The following is a 25,108-nucleotide window of genomic DNA, read 5'->3' on the forward strand; positions in this document are numbered from 1 at the left end:
TGCGCAGACTCTTTCCTCTGGGGACTGCGCGCATGCGCACCAGCTGGGCGGGACCCGCGGCCCCTGCGTGGGGGCGGGACCCGCGGCCGCTGCGAGGGGGCCGGCCCCGCCCAGGGGCGCTGGTCCGGCTCAGCCAATCGCGAGCGCCGGGTACCTCTTGGCGCGGGCGATTTGAATGGTTCGCGGCCGCCCGAGGTGGCGGCAGGTGGGCACGCCGCTGCCCTTTTGGGAGCTTCTCTGAGATCGGGAGGGGAACCCGCCCCTCGTCCTTTCGCCGGAGCCCCACCCTCCCCAGGCCGCGGGACTGGCGAAAAAAAAAACAGCTGGGAAAGTAAAACAACACTGACTTCAGGATAAAGGTTACCTCTTTGGATGCAAAGAAGGGAATGGGATAAAGAAAGCTGAAAAAGAAACTTCAAGCATTTGTATATGATTTGATTTCTTAAAAGAAAGATTTTTAAATGCTAACATTTTGCCACAATGCTTCAATGTTTTGAAGAAATAAAATGTTAATATGTAATTTTATTACATAAAAACCCAAAATATAGCCATGCATATGCACACAGATATGCATATTTTATATGTAAACATAAACAACATGATTCAATGAATAAAATGATAGAGATTTTCTTTATCATTGAGCTTTATTCTTTTCCTGAACTTACGGGTATTCAGGTATTTCAGGGCTCCAGAGCTTGCCAGGAGACGCACATGTCCATGAAGGCCAGTCCCCAGCAGGGAAGCAGGATGGAGCCCCAGGTGCAGGTAGGTCACCGCACGATGGGGGTACTGGGGATGGTCGAAGGCAGGCAGGGAGGCTCGGGGTCAGGCAAAGGGGAGGGAAGCATCGGGGTGTATGTGGGGCACAGGTAGGCCAAGGCAGGATGCAGTGAGGGGCGCTGTGTGGGACCCAAGTAGGAAGGGAGGGGAGGGGTGCTTCAGGAGCCAGGGTCGGGCTATCCCCTCCCCCCACCTCCTGCCACCTCCCAAAGCAGCAGCTGAGTCCCTCCTGAGCTCCCTGTCGGACAGGCCCAGCTTTGGCATCTGCGTCCTTGCCCCAACTTGCTACACGGCTCCCCTCATCTGGAGCCCCCGGCCCACTTTTCTTTCCCACCACAGACTGAATGCATCTTTGGACATGTGGCTGGCTCTGGGATGAAATGTTTCCAGGGCACTTCATTGGCACTCTTAACTCGTGTCATAACACACTGAATTGTTTTATAAGTACGTTTAGAAATAGCTCATTCACAAGAATATCAAACTTCCTCACTCTTGGTCAACATTGACAGATTGTAATTTAGCTTAGCATGTTATACATACTCCAGTTAAGTATTTTTCCCCCTTTGTCTGTGATCGTCTACAGATAAAACTGGCCTGCTAGTAGCTGAGAGTCCATCTCTGCCTTGGCTCTTTCATTTTTCCTGAACTTCCCGTGTGGGATAATTTCTCATATTGCTTTCCCTGATCCTAACTTACTTATTATAATTAAGCGGGGTGTAGGAATAGGAATATAGTATAGTTATGAATGTACAATAACATATATTCCATTATTCTAAATTGATTTAAATTTACTTAAAAATTATAGTTGAAGTTAGAGTGCCTCATTTGGAAGGGAAGGGGGTCTACAGAATATTTGCTTTTATAAAGGGGGTATTGGGTCCGAAATGATAGCTATGGCCATAAGTTAGCAACGTTTGCTAGGAACTGGGTTGATGTTAACTCTGCTAGTTCTGATCCATAGATCATAGTCCTCTGTAGATCTATGGTCTATTGTAGACTTTGTGTGTTAGGTGCAGCATTTATCACATTTTATGTACCGCATTATATATATGACATTCAGTAGCTTACCCTTCTAAATGAAAAGATAAAAGGACTATAGATGAGTAGATTCTTAGTGAGCTGTTCCCCGCCCTCTCCCATTCCCACTAATTTGGTTAGAGACAGCCAATACAGAAGATTCTTTAAACACGTGGATGAGGATAGAAACTCAATCCTTAACCATTACACAGTTTCAGGACTGACTTTAAATTAAATTTTAGGCTATCATTAGCAAGGTACCGCTATTCTCAGGTTTCTTTTATAGTCTCTTGTTTCGATGACCTTTTCGTACTTCGGTCTTTGCTTAATTTCATTCAGAGGTAGAAAATATGGTAATTTTTAACACCTCCTTTGTAATTCTGCAAATACAAAGGAAGTTTTAAAAAGGCAGATTTAAAAGAAAACAATTGATTTGATTCCAAAGCTGGTATTAACATATTTTAATGCAGAGGAAAGATAAGGAGCAAGATGAATCTTAACGTTATAAGAGGCCCATCAAATTGACCTACATGAGCTCACAGAATTTACATGTTTCCTAAGGCCAAGGAACTGTTTCATGACCTTGAAGGGTATATTACTATTTCTATTTCAGTCATTACATTTTCAAACATTGGAACTGCTCAGACTTGGTTCACTGCACAAACCAATCACTTAGAATGTTAAAGAGCATGACTTTGGCCTCCTGGAGACAGCTCTTCTGTGATTGAGCTCTCGTTTGCATGGCCTGTCTACCTTCCCTGTGAATTTTTTTTTCTTGTTTGTTTTTTTTTTTCCCCTTGTCAGCCTATATTGTGAATGCAACTGATAGAACAAACACCAACACCTAACACTGGAAACTCTCTCCTCTGAACTCATTTGAAACACATGCTGAGGTTCTCAATCGGCAAGTTTTATAAAATGTCCGAACGTTTTATTAGAGTTGGGAGTGATTGTTAGACTCATTATAATCACACAGGGAGCTTAAGAAAATACTAATGCCTCAGCCCCACCTTCAGAAATTCTGAATTAACTTGTCTGGGGAAGGCTGCAGGACCCTATGTTTTTAAAAAGTTTTCCAAGCAATTTGAATGTCCAGCCAATTGGAGAACCACTGGGCTAGTCCCATTCGATCAGATAAAAACAGAAATTCATATAGGATTGGACATAGCAAAGGGCACAAAACTAGACATCAGAATAGCTGAGACTAAACACTGACGGCGCCGGCCCTCCCCGCCCCGCAGAGGCCCGCGCGGCCTCCCTCCGCCGCGGGGACCCGGGGTGGCAGCCGCCGCAACCCCCGTCCTTCCCGCGCCCCGCCGCCGCCGCCGCCGCCGCCGCCGCCGCCGCCGCCCGCACTCACCTCAGGGGCGCAACCGGCACAGCCGGCCGTCGGCCTCGTTCCCGCCGAAGCGTCTCGGTGCGGTACTCACTGCGCGGGCCGGTTCTTCCCCGGCGGTCGCAGGGGGTTCAGGGGTGGGGGGGCGGGGAACGGCCGTCACACGAGCAACGAACCGAAGCGCCGCCTGCTGGCATTTTCCACAGGCCGGCGCCACCGCAGCCGCCTTGGGTCCGCACAGCCCCCTGCCGGCCGCAGCTCTTGCTGTCTCGCCCAGCCGACAAGCCTCCGCGGACAGGGGAGGGAGCCGCGGCGCGAGTAGGAGGCCAGGCGGGGGTATGCGCAGACTCTTTCCTCTGGGGACTGCGCGCATGCGCACCAGCTGGGCGGGATCCGCGGTCCCTGCGTGGGGGCGGGACCCGCGGCCGCTGCGAGGGGGCCGGCCCCGCCCAGGGGCGCTGGTCCGGCTCAGCCAATCGCGAGCGCCGGGTACCTCTTGGCGCGGGCGATTTGAATGGTTCGCGGCCGCCCGAGGTGGCGGCAGGTGGGCACGCCGCTGCCCTTTTGGGAGCTTCTCTGAGATCGGGAGGGGAACCCGCCCCTCGTCCTTTCGCCGGAGCCCCACCCTCCCCAGGCCGCGGGACTGGCGAAAAAAAAAACAGCTGGGAAAGTAAAACAACACTGACTTCAGGATAACGGTTACCTCTTTGGATGCAAAGAAGGGAATGGGATAAAGAAAGCTGAAAAAGAAACTTCAAGCATTTGTATATGATTTGATTTCTTAAAAGAAAGATTTTTAAATGCTAACATTTTGCCACAATGCTTCAATGTTTTGAAGAAATAAAATGTTAATATGTAATTTTATTACATAAAAACCCAAAATATAGCCATGCATATGCACACAGATATGCATATTTTATATGTAAACATAAACAACATGATTCAATGAATAAAATGATAGAGATTTTCTTTATCATTGAGCTTTATTCTTTTCCTGAACTTACGGGTATTCAGGTATTTCAGGGCTCCAGAGCTTGCCAGGAGACGCACATGTCCATGAAGGCCAGTCCCCAGCAGGGAAGCAGGATGGAGCCCCAGGTGCAGGTAGGTCACCGCACGATGGGGGTACTGGGGATGGTCGAAGGCAGGCAGGGAGGCTCGGGGTCAGGCAAAGGGGAGGGAAGCATCGGGGTGTATGTGGGGCACAGGTAGGCCAAGGCAGGATGCAGTGAGGGGCGCTGTGTGGGACCCAAGTAGGAAGGGAGGGGAGGGGTGCTTCAGGAGCCAGGGTCGGGCTATCCCCTCCCCCCACCTCCTGCCACCTCCCAAAGCAGCAGCTGAGTCCCTCCTGAGCTCCCTGTCGGACAGGCCCAGCTTTGGCATCTGCGTCCTTGCCCCAACTTGCTACACGGCTCCCCTCATCTGGAGCCCCCGGCCCACTTTTCTTTCCCACCACAGACTGAATGCATCTTTGGACATGTGGCTGGCTCTGGGATGAAATGTTTCCAGGGCACTTCATTGGCACTCTTAACTCGTGTCATAACACACTGAATTGTTTTATAAGTACGTTTAGAAATAGCTCATTCACAAGAATATCAAACTTCCTCACTCTTGGTCAACATTGACAGATTGTAATTTAGCTTAGCATGTTATACATACTCCAGTTAAGTATTTTTCCCCCTTTGTCTGTGATCGTCTACAGATAAAACTGGCCTGCTAGTAGCTGAGAGTCCATCTCTGCCTTGGCTCTTTCATTTTTCCTGAACTTCCCGTGTGGGATAATTTCTCATATTGCTTTCCCTGATCCTAACTTACTTATTATAATTAAGCGGGGTGTAGGAATAGGAATATAGTATAGTTATGAATGTACAATAACATATATTCCATTATTCTAAATTGATTTAAATTTACTTAAAAATTATAGTTGAAGATAGAGTGCCTCATTTGGAAGGGAAGGGGGTCTACAGAATATTTGCTTTTATAAAGGGGGTATTGGGTCCGAAATGATAGCTATGGCCATAAGTTAGCAACGTTTGCTAGGAACTGGGTTGATGTTAACTCTGCTAGTTCTGATCCATAGATCATAGTCCTCTGTAGATCTATGGTCTATTGTAGACTTTGTGTGTTAGGTGCAGCATTTATCACATTTTATGTACCGCATTATATATATGACATTCAGTAGCTTACCCTTCTAAATGAAAAGATAAAAGGACTATAGATGAGTAGATTCTTAGTGAGCTGTTCCCCGCCCTCTCCCATTCCCACTAATTTGGTTAGAGACAGCCAATACAGAAGATTCTTTAAACACGTGGATGAGGATAGAAACTCAATCCTTAACCATTACACAGTTTCAGGACTGACTTTAAATTAAATTTTAGGCTATCATTAGCAAGGTACCGCTATTCTCAGGTTTCTTTTATAGTCTCTTGTTTCGATGACCTTTTCGTACTTCGGTCTTTGCTTAATTTCATTCAGAGGTAGAAAATATGGTAATTTTTAACACCTCCTTTGTAATTCTGCAAATACAAAGGAAGTTTTAAAAAGGCAGATTTAAAAGAAAACAATTGATTTGATTCCAAAGCTGGTATTAACATATTTTAATGCAGAGGAAAGATAAGGAGCAAGATGAATCTTAACGTTATAAGAGGCCCATCAAATTGACCTACATGAGCTCACAGAATTTACATGTTTCCTAAGGCCAAGGAACTGTTTCATGACCTTGAAGGGTATATTACTATTTCTATTTCAGTCATTACATTTTCAAACATTGGAACTGCTCAGACTTGGTTCACTGCACAAACCAATCACTTAGAATGTTAAAGAGCATGACTTTGGCCTCCTGGAGACAGCTCTTCTGTGATTGAGCTCTCGTTTGCATGGCCTGTCTACCTTCCCTGTGAATTTTTTTTTCTTGTTTGTTTTTTTTTTTCCCCTTGTCAGCCTATATTGTGAATGCAACTGATAGAACAAACACCAACACCTAACACTGGAAACTCTCTCCTCTGAACTCATTTGAAACACATGCTGAGGTTCTCAATCGGCAAGTTTTATAAAATGTCCGAACGTTTTATTAGAGTTGGGAGTGATTGTTAGACTCATTATAATCACACAGGGAGCTTAAGAAAATACTAATGCCTCAGCCCCACCTTCAGAAATTCTGAATTAACTTGTCTGGGGAAGGCTGCAGGACCCTATGTTTTTAAAAAGTTTTCCAAGCAATTTGAATGTCCAGCCAATTGGAGAACCACTGGGCTAGTCCCATTCGATCAGATAAAAACAGAAATTCATATAGGATTGGACATAGCAAAGGGCACAAAACTAGACATCAGAATAGCTGAGACTAAACACTGACGGCGCCGGCCCTCCCCGCCCCGCAGAGGCCCGCGCGGCCTCCCTCCGCCGCGGGGACCCGGGGTGGCAGCCGCCGCAACCCCCGTCCTTCCCGCGCCCCGCGCCCTGCCGCCGCCGCCGCCGCCGCCGCCGCCGCCGCCGCCCGCACTCACCTCAGGGGCGCAACCGGCACAGCCGGCCGTCGGCCTCGTTCCCGCCGAAGCGTCTCGGTGCGGTACTCACTGCGCGGGCCGGTTCTTCCCCGGCGGTCGCAGGGGGTTCAGGGGTGGGGGGGCGGGGAACGGCCGTCACACGAGCAACGAACCGAAGCGCCGCCTGGTGGCATTTTCCACAGGCCGGCGCCACCGCAGCCGCCTTGGGTCCGCACAGCCCCCTGCCGGCCGCAGCTCTTGCTGTCTCGCCCAGCCGACAAGCCTCCGCGGACAGGGGAGGGAGCCGCGGCGCGAGTAGGAGGCCGGGCGGGGGACTGCGCGCATGCGCACCAGCTGGGCGGGATCCGCGGTCCCTGCGTGGGGGCGGGACCCGCGGCCGCTGCGAGGGGGCCGGCCCCGCCCAGGGGCGCTGGTCCGGCTCAGCCAATCGCGAGCGCCGGGTACCTCTTGGCGCGGGCGATTTGAATGGTTCGCGGCCGCCCGAGGTGGCGGCAGGTGGGCACGCCGCTGCCCTTTTGGGAGCTTCTCTGAGATCGGGAGGGGAACCCGCCCCTCGTCCTTTCGCCGGAGCCCCACCCTCCCCAGGCCGCGGGACTGGCGAAAAAAAAAACAGCTGGGAAAGTAAAACAACACTGACTTCAGGATAACGGTTACCTCTTTGGATGCAAAGAAGGGAATGGGATAAAGAAAGCTGAAAAAGAAACTTCAAGCATTTGTATATGATTTGATTTCTTAAAAGAAAGATTTTTAAATGCTAACATTTTGCCACAATGCTTCAATGTTTTGAAGAAATAAAATGTTAATATGTAATTTTATTACATAAAAACCCAAAATATAGCCATGCATATGCACACAGATATGCATATTTTATATGTAAACATAAACAACATGATTCAATGAATAAAATGATAGAGATTTTCTTTATCATTGAGCTTTATTCTTTTCCTGAACTTACGGGTATTCAGGTATTTCAGGGCTCCAGAGCTTGCCAGGAGACGCACATGTCCATGAAGGCCAGTCCCCAGCAGGGAAGCAGGATGGAGCCCCAGGTGCAGGTAGGTCACCGCACGATGGGGGTACTGGGGATGGTCGAAGGCAGGCAGGGAGGCTCGGGGTCAGGCAACGGGGAGGGAAGCATCGGGGTGTATGTGGGGCACAGGTAGGCCAAGGCAGGATGCAGTGAGGGGCGCTGTGTGGGACCCAAGTAGGAAGGGAGGGGAGGGGTGCTTCAGGAGCCAGGGTCGGGCTATCCCCTCCCCCCACCTCCTGCCACCTCCCAAAGCAGCAGCTGAGTCCCTCCTGAGCTCCCTGTCGGACAGGCCCAGCTTTGGCATCTGCGTCCTTGCCCCAACTTGCTACACGGCTCCCCTCATCTGGAGCCCCCGGCCCACTTTTCTTTCCCACCACAGACTGAATGCATCTTTGGACATGTGGGTGGCTCTGGGATGAAATGTTTCCAGGGCACTTCATTGGCACTCTTAACTCGTGTCATAACACACTGAATTGTTTTATAAGTACGTTTAGAAATAGCTCATTCACAAGAATATCAAACTTCCTCACTCTTGGTCAACATTGACAGATTGTAATTTAGCTTAGCATGTTATACATACTCCAGTTAAGTATTTTTCCCCCTTTGTCTGTGATCGTCTACAGATAAAACTGGCCTGCTAGTAGCTGAGAGTCCATCTCTGCCTTGGCTCTTTCATTTTTCCTGAACTTCCCGTGTGGGATAATTTCTCATATTGCTTTCCCTGATCCTAACTTACTTATTATAATTAAGCGGGGTGTAGGAATAGGAATATAGTATAGTTATGAATGTACAATAACATATATTCCATTATTCTAAATTGATTTAAATTTACTTAAAAATTATAGTTGAAGATAGAGTGCCTCATTTGGAAGGGAAGGGGGTCTACAGAATATTTGCTTTTATAAAGGGGGTATTGGGTCCGAAATTATAGCTATGGCCATAAGTTAGCAACGTTTGCTAGGAACTGGGTTGATGTTAACTCTGCTAGTTCTGATCCATAGATCATAGTCCTCTGTAGATCTATGGTCTATTGTAGACTTTGTGTGTTAGGTGCAGCATTTATCACATTTTATGTACCGCATTATATATATGACATTCAGTAGCTTACCCTTCTAAATGAAAAGATAAAAGGACTATAGATGAGTAGATTCTTAGTGAGCTGTTCCCCGCCCTCTCCCATTCCCACTAATTTGGTTAGAGACAGCCAATACAGAAGATTCTTTAAACATGTGGATGAGGATAGAAACTCAATCCTTAACCATTACACAGTTTCAGGACTGACTTTAAATTAAATTTTAGGCTATCATTAGCAAGGTACCGCTATTCTCAGGTTTCTTTTATAGTCTCTTGTTTCGATGACCTTTTCGTACTTCGGTCTTTGCTTAATTTCATTCAGAGGTAGAAAATATGGTAATTTTTAACACCTCCTTTGTAATTCTGCAAATACAAAGGAAGTTTTAAAAAGGCAGATTTAAAAGAAAACAATTGATTTGATTCCAAAGCTGGTATTAACATATTTTAATGCAGAGGAAAGATAAGGAGCAAGATGAATCTTAAGGTTATAAGAGGCCCATCAAATTGACCTACATGAGCTCACAGAATTTACATGTTTCCTAAGGCCAAGGAACTGTTTCATGACCTTGAAGGGTATATTACTATTTCTATTTCAGTCATTACATTTTCAAACATTGGAACTGCTCAGACTTGGTTCACTGCACAAACCAATCACTTAGAATGTTAAAGAGCATGACTTTGGCCTCCTGGAGACAGCTCTTCTGTGATTGAGCTCTCGTTTGCATGGCCTGTCTACCTTCCCTGTGAATTTTTTTTTCTTGTTTGTTTTTTTTTTTCCCCTTGTCAGCCTATATTGTGAATGCAACTGATAGAACAAACACCAACACCTAACACTGGAAACTCTCTCCTCTGAACTCATTTGAAACATATGCTGAGGTTCTCAATCGGCAAGTTTTATAAAATGTCCGAACGTTTTATTAGAGTTGGGAGTGATTGTTGGACTCATTATAATCACACAGGGAGCTTAAGAAAATACTAATGCCTCAGCCCCACCTTCAGAAATTCTGAATTAACTTGTCTGGGGAAGGCTGCAGGCCCCTATGTTTTTAAAAAGTTTTCCAAGCAATTTGAATGTCCAGCCAATTGGAGAACCACTGGGCTAGTCCCATTCGATCAGATAAAAACAGAAATTCATATAGGATTGGACATAGCAAAGGGCACAAAACTAGACATCAGAATAGCTGAGACTAAACACTGACGGCGCCGGCCCTCCCCGCCCCGCAGAGGCCCGCGCGGCCTCCCTCCGCCGCGGGGACCCGGGGTGGCAGCCGCCGCAACCCCCGTCCTTCCCGCGCCCCGCGCCCTGCCGCCGCCGCCGCCGCCGCCGCCGCCGCCGCCCGCACTCACCTCAGGGGCGCAACCGGCACAGCCGGCCGTCGGCCTCGTTCCCGCCGAAGCGTCTCGGTGCGGTACTCACTGCGCGGGCCGGTTCTTCCCCGGCGGTCGCAGGGGGTTCAGGGGTGGGGGGGCGGGGAACGGCCGTCACACGAGCAACGAACCGAAGCGCCGCCTGGTGGCATTTTCCACAGGCCGGCGCCACCGCAGCCGCCTTGGGTCCGCACAGCCCCCTGCCGGCCGCAGCTCTTGCTGTCTCGCCCAGCCGACAAGCCTCCGCGGACAGGGGAGGGAGCCGCGGCGCGAGTAGGAGGCCGGGCGGGGGACTGCGCGCATGCGCACCAGCTGGGCGGGATCCGCGGTCCCTGCGTGGGGGCGGGACCCGCGGCCGCTGCGAGGGGGCCGGCCCCGCCCAGGGGCGCTGGTCCGGCTCAGCCAATCGCGAGCGCCGGGTACCTCTTGGCGCGGGCGATTTGAATGGTTCGCGGCCGCCCGAGGTGGCGGCAGGTGGGCACGCCGCTGCCCTTTTGGGAGCTTCTCTGAGATCGGGAGGGGAACCCGCCCCTCGTCCTTTCGCCGGAGCCCCACCCTCCCCAGGCCGCGGGACTGGCGAAAAAAAAAACAGCTGGGAAAGTAAAACAACACTGACTTCAGGATAACGGTTACCTCTTTGGATGCAAAGAAGGGAATGGGATAAAGAAAGCTGAAAAAGAAACTTCAAGCATTTGTATATGATTTGATTTCTTAAAAGAAAGATTTTTAAATGCTAACATTTTGCCACAATGCTTCAATGTTTTGAAGAAATAAAATGTTAATATGTAATTTTATTACATAAAAACCCAAAATATAGCCATGCATATGCACACAGATATGCATATTTTATATGTAAACATAAACAACATGATTCAATGAATAAAATGATAGAGATTTTCTTTATCATTGAGCTTTATTCTTTTCCTGAACTTACGGGTATTCAGGTATTTCAGGGCTCCAGAGCTTGCCAGGAGACGCACATGTCCATGAAGGCCAGTCCCCAGCAGGGAAGCAGGATGGAGCCCCAGGTGCAGGTAGGTCACCGCACGATGGGGGTACTGGGGATGGTCGAAGGCAGGCAGGGAGGCTCGGGGTCAGGCAACGGGGAGGGAAGCATCGGGGTGTATGTGGGGCACAGGTAGGCCAAGGCAGGATGCAGTGAGGGGCGCTGTGTGGGACCCAAGTAGGAAGGGAGGGGAGGGGTGCTTCAGGAGCCAGGGTCGGGCTATCCCCTCCCCCCACCTCCTGCCACCTCCCAAAGCAGCAGCTGAGTCCCTCCTGAGCTCCCTGTCGGACAGGCCCAGCTTTGGCATCTGCGTCCTTGCCCCAACTTGCTACACGGCTCCCCTCATCTGGAGCCCCCGGCCCACTTTTCTTTCCCACCACAGACTGAATGCATCTTTGGACATGTGGCTGGCTCTGGGATGAAATGTTTCCAGGGCACTTCATTGGCACTCTTAACTCGTGTCATAACACACTGAATTGTTTTATAAGTACGTTTAGAAATAGCTCATTCACAAGAATATCAAACTTCCTCACTCTTGGTCAACATTGACAGATTGTAATTTAGCTTAGCATGTTATACATACTCCAGTTAAGTATTTTTCCCCCTTTGTCTGTGATCGTCTACAGATAAAACTGGCCTGCTAGTAGCTGAGAGTCCATCTCTGCCTTGGCTCTTTCATTTTTCCTGAACTTCCCGTGTGGGATAATTTCTCATATTGCTTTCCCTGATCCTAACTTACTTATTATAATTAAGCGGGGTGTAGGAATAGGAATATAGTATAGTTATGAATGTACAATAACATATATTCCATTATTCTAAATTGATTTAAATTTACTTAAAAATTATAGTTGAAGATAGAGTGCCTCATTTGGAAGGGAAGGGGGTCTACAGAATATTTGCTTTTATAAAGGGGGTATTGGGTCCAAAATGATAGCTATGGCCATAAGTTAGCAACGTTTGCTAGGAACTGGGTTGATGTTAACTCTGCTAGTTCTGATCCATAGATCATAGTCCTCTGTAGATCTATGGTCTATTGTAGACTTTGTGTGTTAGGTGCAGCATTTATCACATTTTATGTACCGCATTATATATATGACATTCAGTAGCTTACCCTTCTAAATGAAAAGATAAAAGGACTATAGATGAGTAGATTCTTAGTGAGCTGTTCCCCGCCCTCTCCCATTCCCACTAATTTGGTTAGAGACAGCCAATACAGAAGATTCTTTAAACATGTGGATGAGGATAGAAACTCAATCCTTAACCATTACACAGTTTCAGGACTGACTTTAAATTAAATTTTAGGCTATCATTAGCAAGGTACCGCTATTCTCAGGTTTCTTTTATAGTCTCTTGTTTCGATGACCTTTTCGTACTTCGGTCTTTGCTTAATTTCATTCAGAGGTAGAAAATATGGTAATTTTTAACACCTCCTTTGTAATTCTGCAAATACAAAGGAAGTTTTAAAAAGGCAGATTTAAAAGAAAACAATTGATTTGATTCCAAAGCTGGTATTAACATATTTTAATGCAGAGGAAAGATAAGGAGCAAGATGAATCTTAAGGTTATAAGAGGCCCATCAAATTGACCTACATGAGCTCACAGAATTTACATGTTTCCTAAGGCCAAGGAACTGTTTCATGACCTTGAAGGGTATATTACTATTTCTATTTCAGTCATTACATTTTCAAACATTGGAACTGCTCAGACTTGGTTCACTGCACAAACCAATCACTTAGAATGTTAAAGAGCATGACTTTGGCCTCCTGGAGACAGCTCTTCTGTGATTGAGCTCTCGTTTGCATGGCCTGTCTACCTTCCCTGTGAATTTTTTTTTCTTGTTTGTTTTTTTTTTTCCCCTTGTCAGCCTATATTGTGAATGCAACTGATAGAACAAACACCAACACCTAACACTGGAAACTCTCTCCTCTGAACTCATTTGAAACATATGCTGAGGTTCTCAATCGGCAAGTTTTATAAAATGTCCGAACGTTTTATTAGAGTTGGGAGTGATTGTTGGACTCATTATAATCACACAGGGAGCTTAAGAAAATACTAATGCCTCAGCCCCACCTTCAGAAATTCTGAATTAACTTGTCTGGGGAAGGCTGCAGGCCCCTATGTTTTTAAAAAGTTTTCCAAGCAATTTGAATGTCCAGCCAATTGGAGAACCACTGGGCTAGTCCCATTCGATCAGATAAAAACAGAAATTCATATAGGATTGGACATAGCAAAGGGCACAAAACTAGACATCAGAATAGCTGAGACTAAACACTGACGGCGCCGGCCCTCCCCGCCCCGCAGAGGCCCGCGCGGCCTCCCTCCGCCGCGGGGACCCGGGGTGGCAGCCGCCGCAACCCCCGTCCTTCCCGCGCCCCGCGCCCTGCCGCCGCCGCCGCCGCCGCCGCCGCCGCCGCCGCCCGCACTCACCTCAGGGGCGCAACCGGCACAGCCGGCCGTCGGCCTCGTTCCCGCCGAAGCGTCTCGGTGCGGTACTCACTGCGCGGGCCGGTTCTTCCCCGGCGGTCGCAGGGGGTTCAGGGGTGGGGGGGCGGGGAACGGCCGTCACACGAGCAACGAACCGAAGCGCCGCCTGGTGGCATTTTCCACAGGCCGGCGCCACCGCAGCCGCCTTGGGTCCGCACAGCCCCCTGCCGGCCGCAGCTCTTGCTGTCTCGCCCAGCCGACAAGCCTCCGCGGACAGGGGAGGGAGCCGCGGCGCGAGTCGGAGGCCGGGCGGGGGTATGCGCAGACTCTTTCCTCTGGGGACTGCGCGCATGCGCACCAGCGGGGCGGGACCCGCGGTCCCTGCGTGGGGGCGGGACCCGCGGCCGCTGCGAGGGGGCCGGCCCCGCCCAGGGGCGCTGGTCCGGCTCAGCCAATCGCGAGCGCCGGGTACCTCTTGGCGCGGGCGATTTGAATGGTTCGCGGCCGCCCGAGGTGGCGGCAGGTGGGCACGCCGCTGCCCTTTTGGGAGCTTCTCTGAGATCGGGAGGGGAACCCGCCCCTCGTCCTTTCGCCGGAGCCCCACCCTCCCCAGGCCGCGGGACTGGCGAAAAAAAAAACAGCTGGGAAAGTAAAACAACACTGACTTCAGGATAACGGTTACCTCTTTGGATGCAAAGAAGGGAATGGGATAAAGAAAGCTGAAAAAGAAACTTCAAGCATTTGTATATGATTTGATTTCTTAAAAGAAAGATTTTTAAATGCTAACATTTTGCCACAATGCTTCAATGTTTTGAAGAAATAAAATGTTAATATGTAATTTTATTACATAAAAACCCAAAATATAGCCATGCATATGCACACAGATATGCATATTTTATATGTAAACATAAACAACATGATTCAATGAATAAAATGATAGAGATTTTCTTTATCATTGAGCTTTATTATTTTCCTGAACTTACGGGTATTCAGGTATTTCAGGGCTCCAGAGCTTGCCAGGAGACGCACATGTCCATGAAGGCCAGTCCCCAGCAGGGAAGCAGGATGGAGCCCCAGGTGCAGGTAGGTCACCGCACGATGGGGGTACTGGGGATGGTCGAAGGCAGGCAGGGAGGCTCGGGGTCAGGCAACGGGGAGGGAAGCATCGGGGTGTATGTGGGGCACAGGTAGGCCAAGGCAGGATGCAGTGAGGGGCGCTGTGTGGGACCCAAGTAGGAAGGGAGGGGAGGGGTGCTTCAGGAGCCAGGGTCGGGCTATCCCCTCCCCCCACCTCCTGCCACCTCCCAAAGCAGCAGCTGAGTCCCTCCTGAGCTCCCTGTCGGACAGGCCCAGCTTTGGCATCTGCGTCCTTGCCCCAACTTGCTACACGGCTCCCCTCATCTGGAGCCCCCGGCCCACTTTTCTTTCCCACCACAGACTGAATGCATCTTTGGACATGTGGCTGGCTCTGGGATGAAATGTTTCCAGGGCACTTCATTGGCACTCTTAACTCGTGTCATAACACACTGAATTGTTTTATAAGTACGTTTAGAAATAGCTCATTCACAAGAATATCAAACTTCCTCACTCTTGGTCAACATTGACAGATTGTAATTTAGCTTAGCATGTTATACATACTCCAGTTAAGTATTTTTCCCCCTTTGTCTGTGATCGTCTACAGATAAAACTGGCCTGCTAGTAGCTGAGAGTCCATCTCTGCCTTGGCTCTTTCATTTTTCCTGAACTTCCCGTGTGGGATAATTTCTCATATTGCTTTCCCTGATCCTAACTTACTTATTATAATTAAGCGGGGTGTAGGAATAGGAATATAGTATAGTTATGAATGTACAATAACATATATTCCATTATTCTAAATTGATTTAAATTTACTTAAAAATTATAGTTGAAGATAGAGTGCCTCATTTGGAAGGGAAGGGGGTCTACAGAATATTTGCTTTTATAAAGGGGGTATTGGGTCCGAAATTATAGCTATGGCCATAAGTTAGCAACGTTTGCTAGGAACTGGGTTGATGTTAACTCTGCTAGTTCTGATCCATAGATCATAGTCCTCTGTAGATCTATGGTCTATTGTAGACTTTGTGTGTTAGGTGCAGCATTTATCACATTTTATGTACCGCATTATATATATGACATTCAGTAGCTTACCCTTCTAAATGAAAAGATAAAAGGACTATAGATGAGTAGATTCTTAGTGAGCTGTTCCCCGCCCTCTCCCATTCCCACTAATTTGGTTAGAGACAGCCAATACAGAAGATTCTTTAAACATGTGGATGAGGATAGAAACTCAATCCTTAACCATTACACAGTTTCAGGACTGACTTTAAATTAAATTTTAGGCTATCATTAGCAAGGTACCGCTATTCTCAGGTTTCTTTTATAGTCTCTTGTTTCGATGACCTTTTCGTACTTCGGTCTTTGCTTAATTTCATTCAGAGGTAGAAAATATGGTAATTTTTAACACCTCCTTTGTAATTCTGCAAATACAAAGGAAGTTTTAAAAAGGCAGATTTAAAAGAAAACAATTGATTTGATTCCAAAGCTGGTATTAACATATTTTAATGCAGAGGAAAGATAAGGAGCAAGATGAATCTGAAGGTTATAAGAGGCCCATCAAATTGACCTACATGAGCTCACAGAATTTACATGTTTCCTAAGGCCAAGGAACTGTTTCATGACCTTGAAGGGTATATTACTATTTCTATTTCAGTCATTACATTTTCAAACATTGGAACTGCTCAGACTTGGTTCACTGCACAAACCAATCACTTAGAATGTTAAAGAGCATGACTTTGGCCTCCTGGAGACAGCTCTTCTGTGATTGAGCTCTCGTTTGCATGGCCTGTCTACCTTCCCTGTGAATTTTTTTTTTCTTGTTTGTTTTTTTTTTTCCCCTTGTCAGCCTATATTGTGAATGCAACTGATAGAACAAACACCAACACCTAACACTGGAAACTCTCTCCTCTGAACTCATTTGAAACACATGCTGAGGTTCTCAATCGGCAAGTTTTATAAAATGTCCGAACGTTTTATTAGAGTTGGGAGTGATTGTTGGACTCATTATAATCACACAGGGAGCTTAAGAAAATACTAATGCCTCAGCCCCACCTTCAGAAATTCTGAATTAACTTGTCTGGGGAAGGCTGCAGGCCCCTATGTTTTTAAAAAGTTTTCCAAGCAATTTGAATGTCCAGCCAATTGGAGAACCACTGGGCTAGTCCCATTCGATCAGATAAAAACAGAAATTCATATAGGATTGGACATAGCAAAGGGCACAAAACTAGACATCAGAATAGCTGAGACTAAACACTGACGGCGCCGGCCCTCCCCGCCCCGCAGAGGCCCGCGCGGCCTCCCTCCGCCGCGGGGACCCGGGGTGGCAGCCGCCGCAACCCCTGTCCTTCCCGCGCCCCGCGCCCTGCCGCCGCCGCCGCCGCCGCCGCCGCCCGCACTCACCTCAGGGGCGCAACCGGCACAGCCGGCCGTCGGCCTCGTTCCCGCCGAGGCGTCTCGGTGCGGTACTCCCTGCGCGGGCCGGTTCTTCCCCGGCGGTCGCAGGGGGTTCAGGGGTGGGGGGGCGGGGAACGGCCGTCACACGAGCAACGAACCGAAGCGCCGCCTGGTGGCATTTTCCACAGGCCGGCGCCACCGCAGCCGCCTTGGGTCCGCACAGCCCCCTGCCGGCCGCAGCTCTTGCTGTCTCGCCCAGCCGACAAGCCTCCGCGGACAGGGGAGGGAGCCGCGGCGCGAGTCGGAGGCCGGGCGGGGGTATGCGCAGACTCTTTCCTCTGGGGACTGCGCGCATGCGCACCAGCGGGGCGGGACCCGCGGCCCCTGCGTGGGGGCGGGACCCGCGGCCGCTGCGAGGGGGCCGGCCCCGCCCAGGGGCGCTGGTCCGGCTCAGCCAATCGCGAGCGCCGGGTACCTCTTGGCGCGGGCGATTTGAATGGTTCGCGGCCGCCCGAGGTGGCGGCAGGTGGGCACGCCGCTGCCCTTTTGGGAGCTTCTCTGAGATCGGGAGGGGAACCCGCCCCTCGTCCTTTCGCCGGAGCCCCACCCTCCCCAGGCCGCGGGACTGGCGAAAAAAAAAACAGCTGGGAAAGTAAAACAACACTGACTTCAGGATAAAGGTTACCTCTTTGGATGCAAAGAAGGGAATGGGATAAAGAAAGCTGAAAAAGAAACTTCAAGCATTTGTATATGATTTGATTTCTTAAAAGAAAGATTTTTAAATGCTAACATTTTGCCACAATGCTTCAATGTTTTGAAGAAATAAAATGTTAATATGTAATTTTATTACATAAAAACCCAAAATATAGCCATGCATATGCACACAGATATGCATATTTTATATGTAAACATAAACAACATGATTCAATGAATAAAATGATAGAGATTTTCTTTATCATTGAGCTTTATTCTTTTCCTGAACTTACGGGTATTCAGGTATTTCAGGGCTCCAGAGCTTGCCAGGAGACGCACATGTCCATGAAGGCCAGTCCCCAGCAGGGAAGCAGGATGGAGCCCCAGGTGCAGGTAGGTCACCGCACGATGGGGGTACTGGGGATGGTCGAAGGCAGGCAGGGAGGCTCGGGGTCAGGCAACGGGGAGGGAAGCATCGGGGCGTATGTGGGGCACAGGTAGGCCAAGGCAGGATGCAGTGAGGGGCGCTGTGTGGGACCCAAGTAGGAAGGGAGGGGAGGGGTGCTTCAGGAGCCAGGGTCGGGCTATCCCCTCCCCCCACCTCCTGCCACCTCCCAAAGCAGCAGCTGAGTCCCTCCTGAGCTCCCTGTCGGACAGGCCCAGCTTTGGCATCTGCGTCCTTGCCCCAACTTGCTACACGGCTCCCCTCATCTGGAGCCCCCGGCCCACTTTTCTTTCCCACCACAGACTGAATGCATCTTTGGACATGTGGCTGGCTCTGGGATGAAATGTTTCCAGGGCACTTCATTGGCACTCTTAACTCGTGTCATAACACACTGAATTGTTTTATAAGTACGTTTAGAAATAGCTCATTCACAAGAATATCAAACTTCCTCACTCTTGGTCAACATTGACAGATTGTAATTTAGCTTAGCATGTTATACATACTCCAGTTAAGTATTTTTCCCCCTTTGTCTGTGATCGTCTACAGATAAAACTGGCCTGCTAGTAGCTGAGAGTCCATCTCTGCCTTGGCTCTTTCATTTTTCCTGAACTTCCCGTGTGGGATAATTTCTCATATTGCTTTCCCTGATCCTAACTTACTTATTATAATTAAGCGGGGTGTAGGAATAGGAATATAGTATAGTTATGAATGTACAATAACATATATTCCATTATTCTAAATTGATTTAAATTTACTTAAAAATTATAGTTGAAGATAGAGTGCCTCATTTGGAAGGGAAGGGGGTCTACAGAATATTTGCTTTTATAAAGGGGGTATTGGGTCCGAAATGATAGCGATGGCCATAAGTTAGCAACGTTTGCTAGGAACTGGGTTGATGTTAACTCTGCTAGTTCTGATCCATAGATCATAGTCCTTTGTAGATCTATGGTCTATTGTAGACTTTGTGTGTTAGGTGCAGCATTTATCACATTTTATGTACCGCATTATATATATGACATTCAGTAGCTTACCCTTCTAAATGAAAAGATAAAAGGACTATAGATGAGTAGATTCTTAGTGAGCTGTTCCCCGCCCTCTCCCATTCCCACTAATTTGGTTAGAGACAGCCAATACAGAAGATTCTTTAAACATGTGGATGAGGATAGAAACTCAATCCTTAACCATTACACAGTTTCAGGACTGACTTTAAATTAAATTTTAGGCTATCATTAGCAAGGTACCGCTATTCTCAGGTTTCTTTTATAGTCTCTTGTTTCGATGACCTTTTCGTACTTCGGTCTTTGCTTAATTTCATTCAGAGGTAGAAAATATGGTAATTTTTAACACCTCCTTTGTAATTCTGCAAATACAAAGGAAGTTTTAAAAAGGCAGATTTAAAAGAAAACAATTGATTTGATTCCAAAGCTGGTATTAACATATTTTAATGCAGAGGAAAGATAAGGAGCAAGATGAATCTGAAGGTTATAAGAGGCCCATCAAATTGACCTACATGAGCTCACAGAATTTACATGTTTCCTAAGGCCAAGGAACTGTTTCATGACCTTGAAGGGTATATTACTATTTCTATTTCAGTCATTACATTTTCAAACATTGGAACTGCTCAGACTTGGTTCACTGCACAAACCAATCACTTAGAATGTTAAAGAGCATGACTTTGGCCTCCTGGAGACAGCTCTTCTGTGATTGAGCTCTCGTTTGCATGGCCTGTCTACCTTCCCTGTGAATTTTTTTTTCTTGTTTGTTTTTTTTTTTCCCCTTGTCAGCCTATATTGTGAATGCAACTGATAGAACAAACACCAACACCTAACACTGGAAACTCTCTCCTCTGAACTCATTTGAAACATATGCTGAGGTTCTCAATCGGCAAGTTTTATAAAATGTCCGAACGTTTTATTAGAGTTGGGAGTGATTGTTGGACTCATTATAATCACACAGGGAGCTTAAGAAAATACTAATGCCTCAGCCCCACCTTCAGAAATTCTGAATTAACTTGTCTGGGGAAGGCTGCAGGCCCCTATGTTTTTAAAAAGTTTTCCAAGCAATTTGAATGTCCAGCCAATTGGAGAACCACTGGGCTAGTCCCATTCGATCAGATAAAAACAGAAATTCATATAGGATTGGACATAGCAAAGGGCACAAAACTAGACATCAGAATAGCTGAGACTAAACACTGACGGCGCCGGCCCTCCCCGCCCCGCAGAGGCCCGCGCGGCCTCCCTCCGCCGCGGGGACCCGGGGTGGCAGCCGCCGCAACCCCCGTCCTTCCCGCGCCCCGCGCCCTGCCGCCGCCGCCGCCGCCGCCGCCGCCGCCGCCGCCCGCACTCACCTCAGGGGCGCAACCGGCACAGCCGGCCGTCGGCCTCGTTCCCGCCGAAGCGTCTCGGTGCGGTACTCACTGCGCGGGCCGGTTCTTCCCCGGCGGTCGCAGGGGGTTCAGGGGTGGGGGGGCGGGGAACGGCCGTCACACGAGCAACGAACCGAAGCGCCGCCTGGTGGCATTTTCCACAGGCCGGCGCCACCGCAGCCGCCTTGGGTCCGCACAGCCCCCTGCCGGCCGCAGCTCTTGCTGTCTCGCCCAGCCGACAAGCCTCCGCGGACAGGGGAGGGAGCCGCGGCGCGAGTCGGAGGCCGGGCGGGGGTATGCGCAGACTCTTTCCTCTGGGGACTGCGCGCATGCGCACCAGCGGGGCGGGACCCGCGGTCCCTGCGTGGGGGCGGGACCCGCGGCCGCTGCGAGGGGGCCGGCCCCGCCCAGGGGCGCTGGTCCGGCTCAGCCAATCGCGAGTGCCGGGTACCTCTTGGCGCGGGCGATTTGAATGGTTCGCGGCCGCCCGAGGTGGCGGCAGGTGGGCACGCCGCTGCCCTTTTGGGAGCTTCTCTGAGATCGGGAGGGGAACCCGCCCCTCGTCCTTTCGCCGGAGCCCCACCCTCCCCAGGCCGCGGGACTGGCGAAAAAAAAAACAGCTGGGAAAGTAAAACAACACTGACTTCAGGATAACGGTTACCTCTTTGGATGCAAAGAAGGGAATGGGATAAAGAAAGCTGAAAAAGAAACTTCAAGCATTTGTATATGATTTGATTTCTTAAAAGAAAGATTTTTAAATGCTAACATTTTGCCACAATGCTTCAATGTTTTGAAGAAATAAAATGTTAATATGTAATTTTATTACATAAAAACCCAAAATATAGCCATGCATATGCACACAGATATGCATATTTTATATGTAAACATAAACAACATGATTCAATGAATAAAATGATAGAGATTTTCTTTATCATTGAGCTTTATTATTTTCCTGAACTTACGGGTATTCAGGTATTTCAGGGCTCCAGAGCTTGCCAGGAGACGCACATGTCCATGAAGGCCAGTCCCCAGCAGGGAAGCAGGATGGAGCCCCAGGTGCAGGTAGGTCACCGCACGATGGGGGTACTGGGGATGGTCGAAGGCAGGCAGGGAGGCTCGGGGTCAGGCAACGGGGAGGGAAGCATCGGGGTGTATGTGGGGCACAGGTAGGCCAAGGCAGGATGCAGTGAGGGGCGCTGTGTGGGACCCAAGTAGGAAGGGAGGGGAGGGGTGCTTCAGGAGCCAGGGTCGGGCTATCCCCTCCCCCCACCTCCTGCCACCTCCCAAAGCAGCAGCTGAGTCCCTCCTGAGCTCCCTGTCGGACAGGCCCAGCTTTGGCATCTGCGTCCTTGCCCCAACTTGCTACACGGCTCCCCTCATCTGGAGCCCCCGGCCCACTTTTCTTTCCCACCACAGACTGAATGCATCTTTGGACATGTGGCTGGCTCTGGGATGAAATGTTTCCAGGGCACTTCATTGGCACTCTTAACTCGTGTCATAACACACTGAATTGTTTTATAAGTACGTTTAGAAATAGCTCATTCACAAGAATATCAAACTTCCTCACTCTTGGTCAACATTGACAGATTGTAATTTAGCTTAGCATGTTATACATACTCCAGTTAAGTATTTTTCCCCCTTTGTCTGTGATCGTCTACAGATAAAACTGGCCTGCTAGTAGCTGAGAGTCCATCTCTGCCTTGGCTCTTTCATTTTTCCTGAACTTCCCGTGTGGGATAATTTCTCATATTGCTTTCCCTGATCCTAACTTACTTATTATAATTAAGCGGGGTGTAGGAATAGGAATATAGTATAGTTATGAATGTACAATAACATATATTCCATTATTCTAAATTGATTTAAATTTACTTAAAAATTATAGTTGAAGATAGAGTGCCTCATTTGGAAGGGAAGGGGGTCTACAGAATATTTGCTTTTATAAAGGGGGTATTGGGTCCGAAATGATAGCTATGGCCATAAGTTAGCAACGTTTGCTAGGAACTGGGTTGATGTTAACTCTGCTAGTTCTGATCCATAGATCATAGTCCTCTGTAGATCTATGGTCTATTGTAGACTTTGTGTGTTAGGTGCAGCATTTATCACATTTTATGTACCGCATTATATATATGACATTCAGTAGCTTACCCTTCTAAATGAAAAGATAAAAGGACTATAGATGAGTAGATTCTTAGTGAGCTGTTCCCCGCCCTCTCCCATTCCCACTAATTTGGTTAGAGACAGCCAATACAGAAGATTCTTTAAACACGTGGATGAGGATAGAAACTCAATCCTTAACCATTACACAGTTTCAGGACTGACTTTAAATTAAATTTTAGGCTATCATTAGCAAGGTACCGCTATTCTCAGGTTTCTTTTATAGTCTCTTGTTTCGATGACCTTTTCGTACTTCGGTCTTTGCTTAATTTCATTCAGAGGTAGAAAATATGGTAATTTTTAACACCTCCTTTGTAATTCTGCAAATACAAAGGAAGTTTTAAAAAGGCAGATTTAAAAGAAAACAATTGATTTGATTCCAAAGCTGGTATTAACATATTTTAATGCAGAGGAAAGATAAGGAGCAAGATGAATCTGAAGGTTATAAGAGGCCCATCAAATTGACCTACATGAGCTCACAGAATTTACATGTTTCCTAAGGCCAAGGAACTGTTTCATGACCTTGAAGGGTATATTACTATTTCTATTTCAGTCATTACATTTTCAAACATTGGAACTGCTCAGACTTGGTTCACTGCACAAACCAATCACTTAGAATGTTAAAGAGCATGACTTTGGCCTCCTGGAGACAGCTCTTCTGTGATTGAGCTCTCGTTTGCATGGCCTGTCTACCTTCCCTGTGAATTTTTTTTTCTTGTTTGTTTTTTTTTTTCCCCTTGTCAGCCTATATTGTGAATGCAACTGATAGAACAAACACCAACACCTAACACTGGAAACTCTCTCCTCTGAACTCATTTGAAACACATGCTGAGGTTCTCAATCGGCAAGTTTTATAAAATGTCCGAACGTTTTATTAGAGTTGGGAGTGATTGTTGGACTCATTATAATCACACAGGGAGCTTAAGAAAATACTAATGCCTCAGCCCCACCTTCAGAAATTCTGAATTAACTTGTCTGGGGAAGGCTGCAGGCCCCTATGTTTTTAAAAAGTTTTCCAAGCAATTTGAATGTCCAGCCAATTGGAGAACCACTGGGCTAGTCCCATTCGATCAGATAAAAACAGAAATTCATATAGGATTGGACATAGCAAAGGGCACAAAACTAGACATCAGAATAGCTGAGACTAAACACTGACGGCGCCGGCCCTCCCCGCCCCGCAGAGGCCCGCGCGGCCTCCCTCCGCCGCGGGGACCCGGGGTGGCAGCCGCCGCAACCCCCGTCCTTCCCGCGCCCCGCGCCCTGCCGCCGCCGCCGCCGCCGCCGCCGCCGCCGCCGCCCGCACTCACCTCAGGGGCGCAACCGGCACAGCCGGCCGTCGGCCTCGTTCCCGCCGAAGCGTCTCGGTGCGGTACTCACTGCGCGGGCCGGTTCTTCCCCGGCGGTCGCAGGGGGTTCAGGGGTGGGGGGGCGGGGAACGGCCGTCACACGAGCAACGAACCGAAGCGCCGCCTGCTGGCATTTTCCACAGGCCGGCGCCACCGCAGCCGCCTTGGGTCCGCACAGCCCCCTGCCGGCCGCAGCTCTTGCTGTCTCGCCCAGCCGACAAGCCTCCGCGGACAGGGGAGGGAGCCGCGGCGCGAGTCGGAGGCCGGGCGGGGGTATGCGCAGACTCTTTCCTCTGGGAACTGCGCGCATGCGCACCAGCGGGGCGGGACCCGCGGTCCCTGCGTGGGGGCGGGACCCGCGGCCGCTGCGAGGGGGCCGGCCCCGCCCAGGGGCGCTGGTCCGGCTCCGCCAATCGCGAGCGCCGGGTACCTCTTGGCGCGGGCGATTTGAATGGTTCGCGGCCGCCCGAGGTGGCGGCAGGTGGGCACGCCGCTGCCCTTTTGGGAGCTTCTCTGAGATCGGGAGGGGAACCCGCCCCTCGTCCTTTCGCCGGAGCCCCACCCTCCCCAGGCCGCGGGACTGGCGAAAAAAAAAACAGCTGGGAAAGTAAAACAACACTGACTTCAGGATAACGGTTACCTCTTTGGATGCAAAGAAGGGAATGGGATAAAGAAAGCTGAAAAAGAAACTTCAAGCATTTGTATATGATTTGATTTCTTAAAAGAAAGATTTTTAAATGATAACATTTTGCCACAATGCTTCAATGTTTTGAAGAAATAAAATGTTAATATGTAATTTTATTACATAAAAACCCAAAATATAGCCATGCATATGCACACAGATATGCATATTTTATATGTAAACATAAACAACATGATTCAATGAATAAAATGATAGAGATTTTCTTTATCATTGAGCTTTATTATTTTCCTGAACTTACGGGTATTCAGGTATTTCAGGGCTCCAGAGCTTGCCAGGAGACGCACATGTCCATGAAGGCCAGTCCCCAGCAGGGAAGCAGGATGGAGCCCCAGGTGCAGGTAGGTCACCGCACGATGGGGGTACTGGGGATGGTCGAAGGCAGGCAGGGAGGCTCGG

This window comes from Camelus bactrianus, chromosome 29 (genome assembly GCF_048773025.1).
Source record: "Camelus bactrianus isolate YW-2024 breed Bactrian camel chromosome 29, ASM4877302v1, whole genome shotgun sequence".
NCBI lineage: Eukaryota > Metazoa > Chordata > Mammalia > Artiodactyla > Camelidae > Camelus > Camelus bactrianus.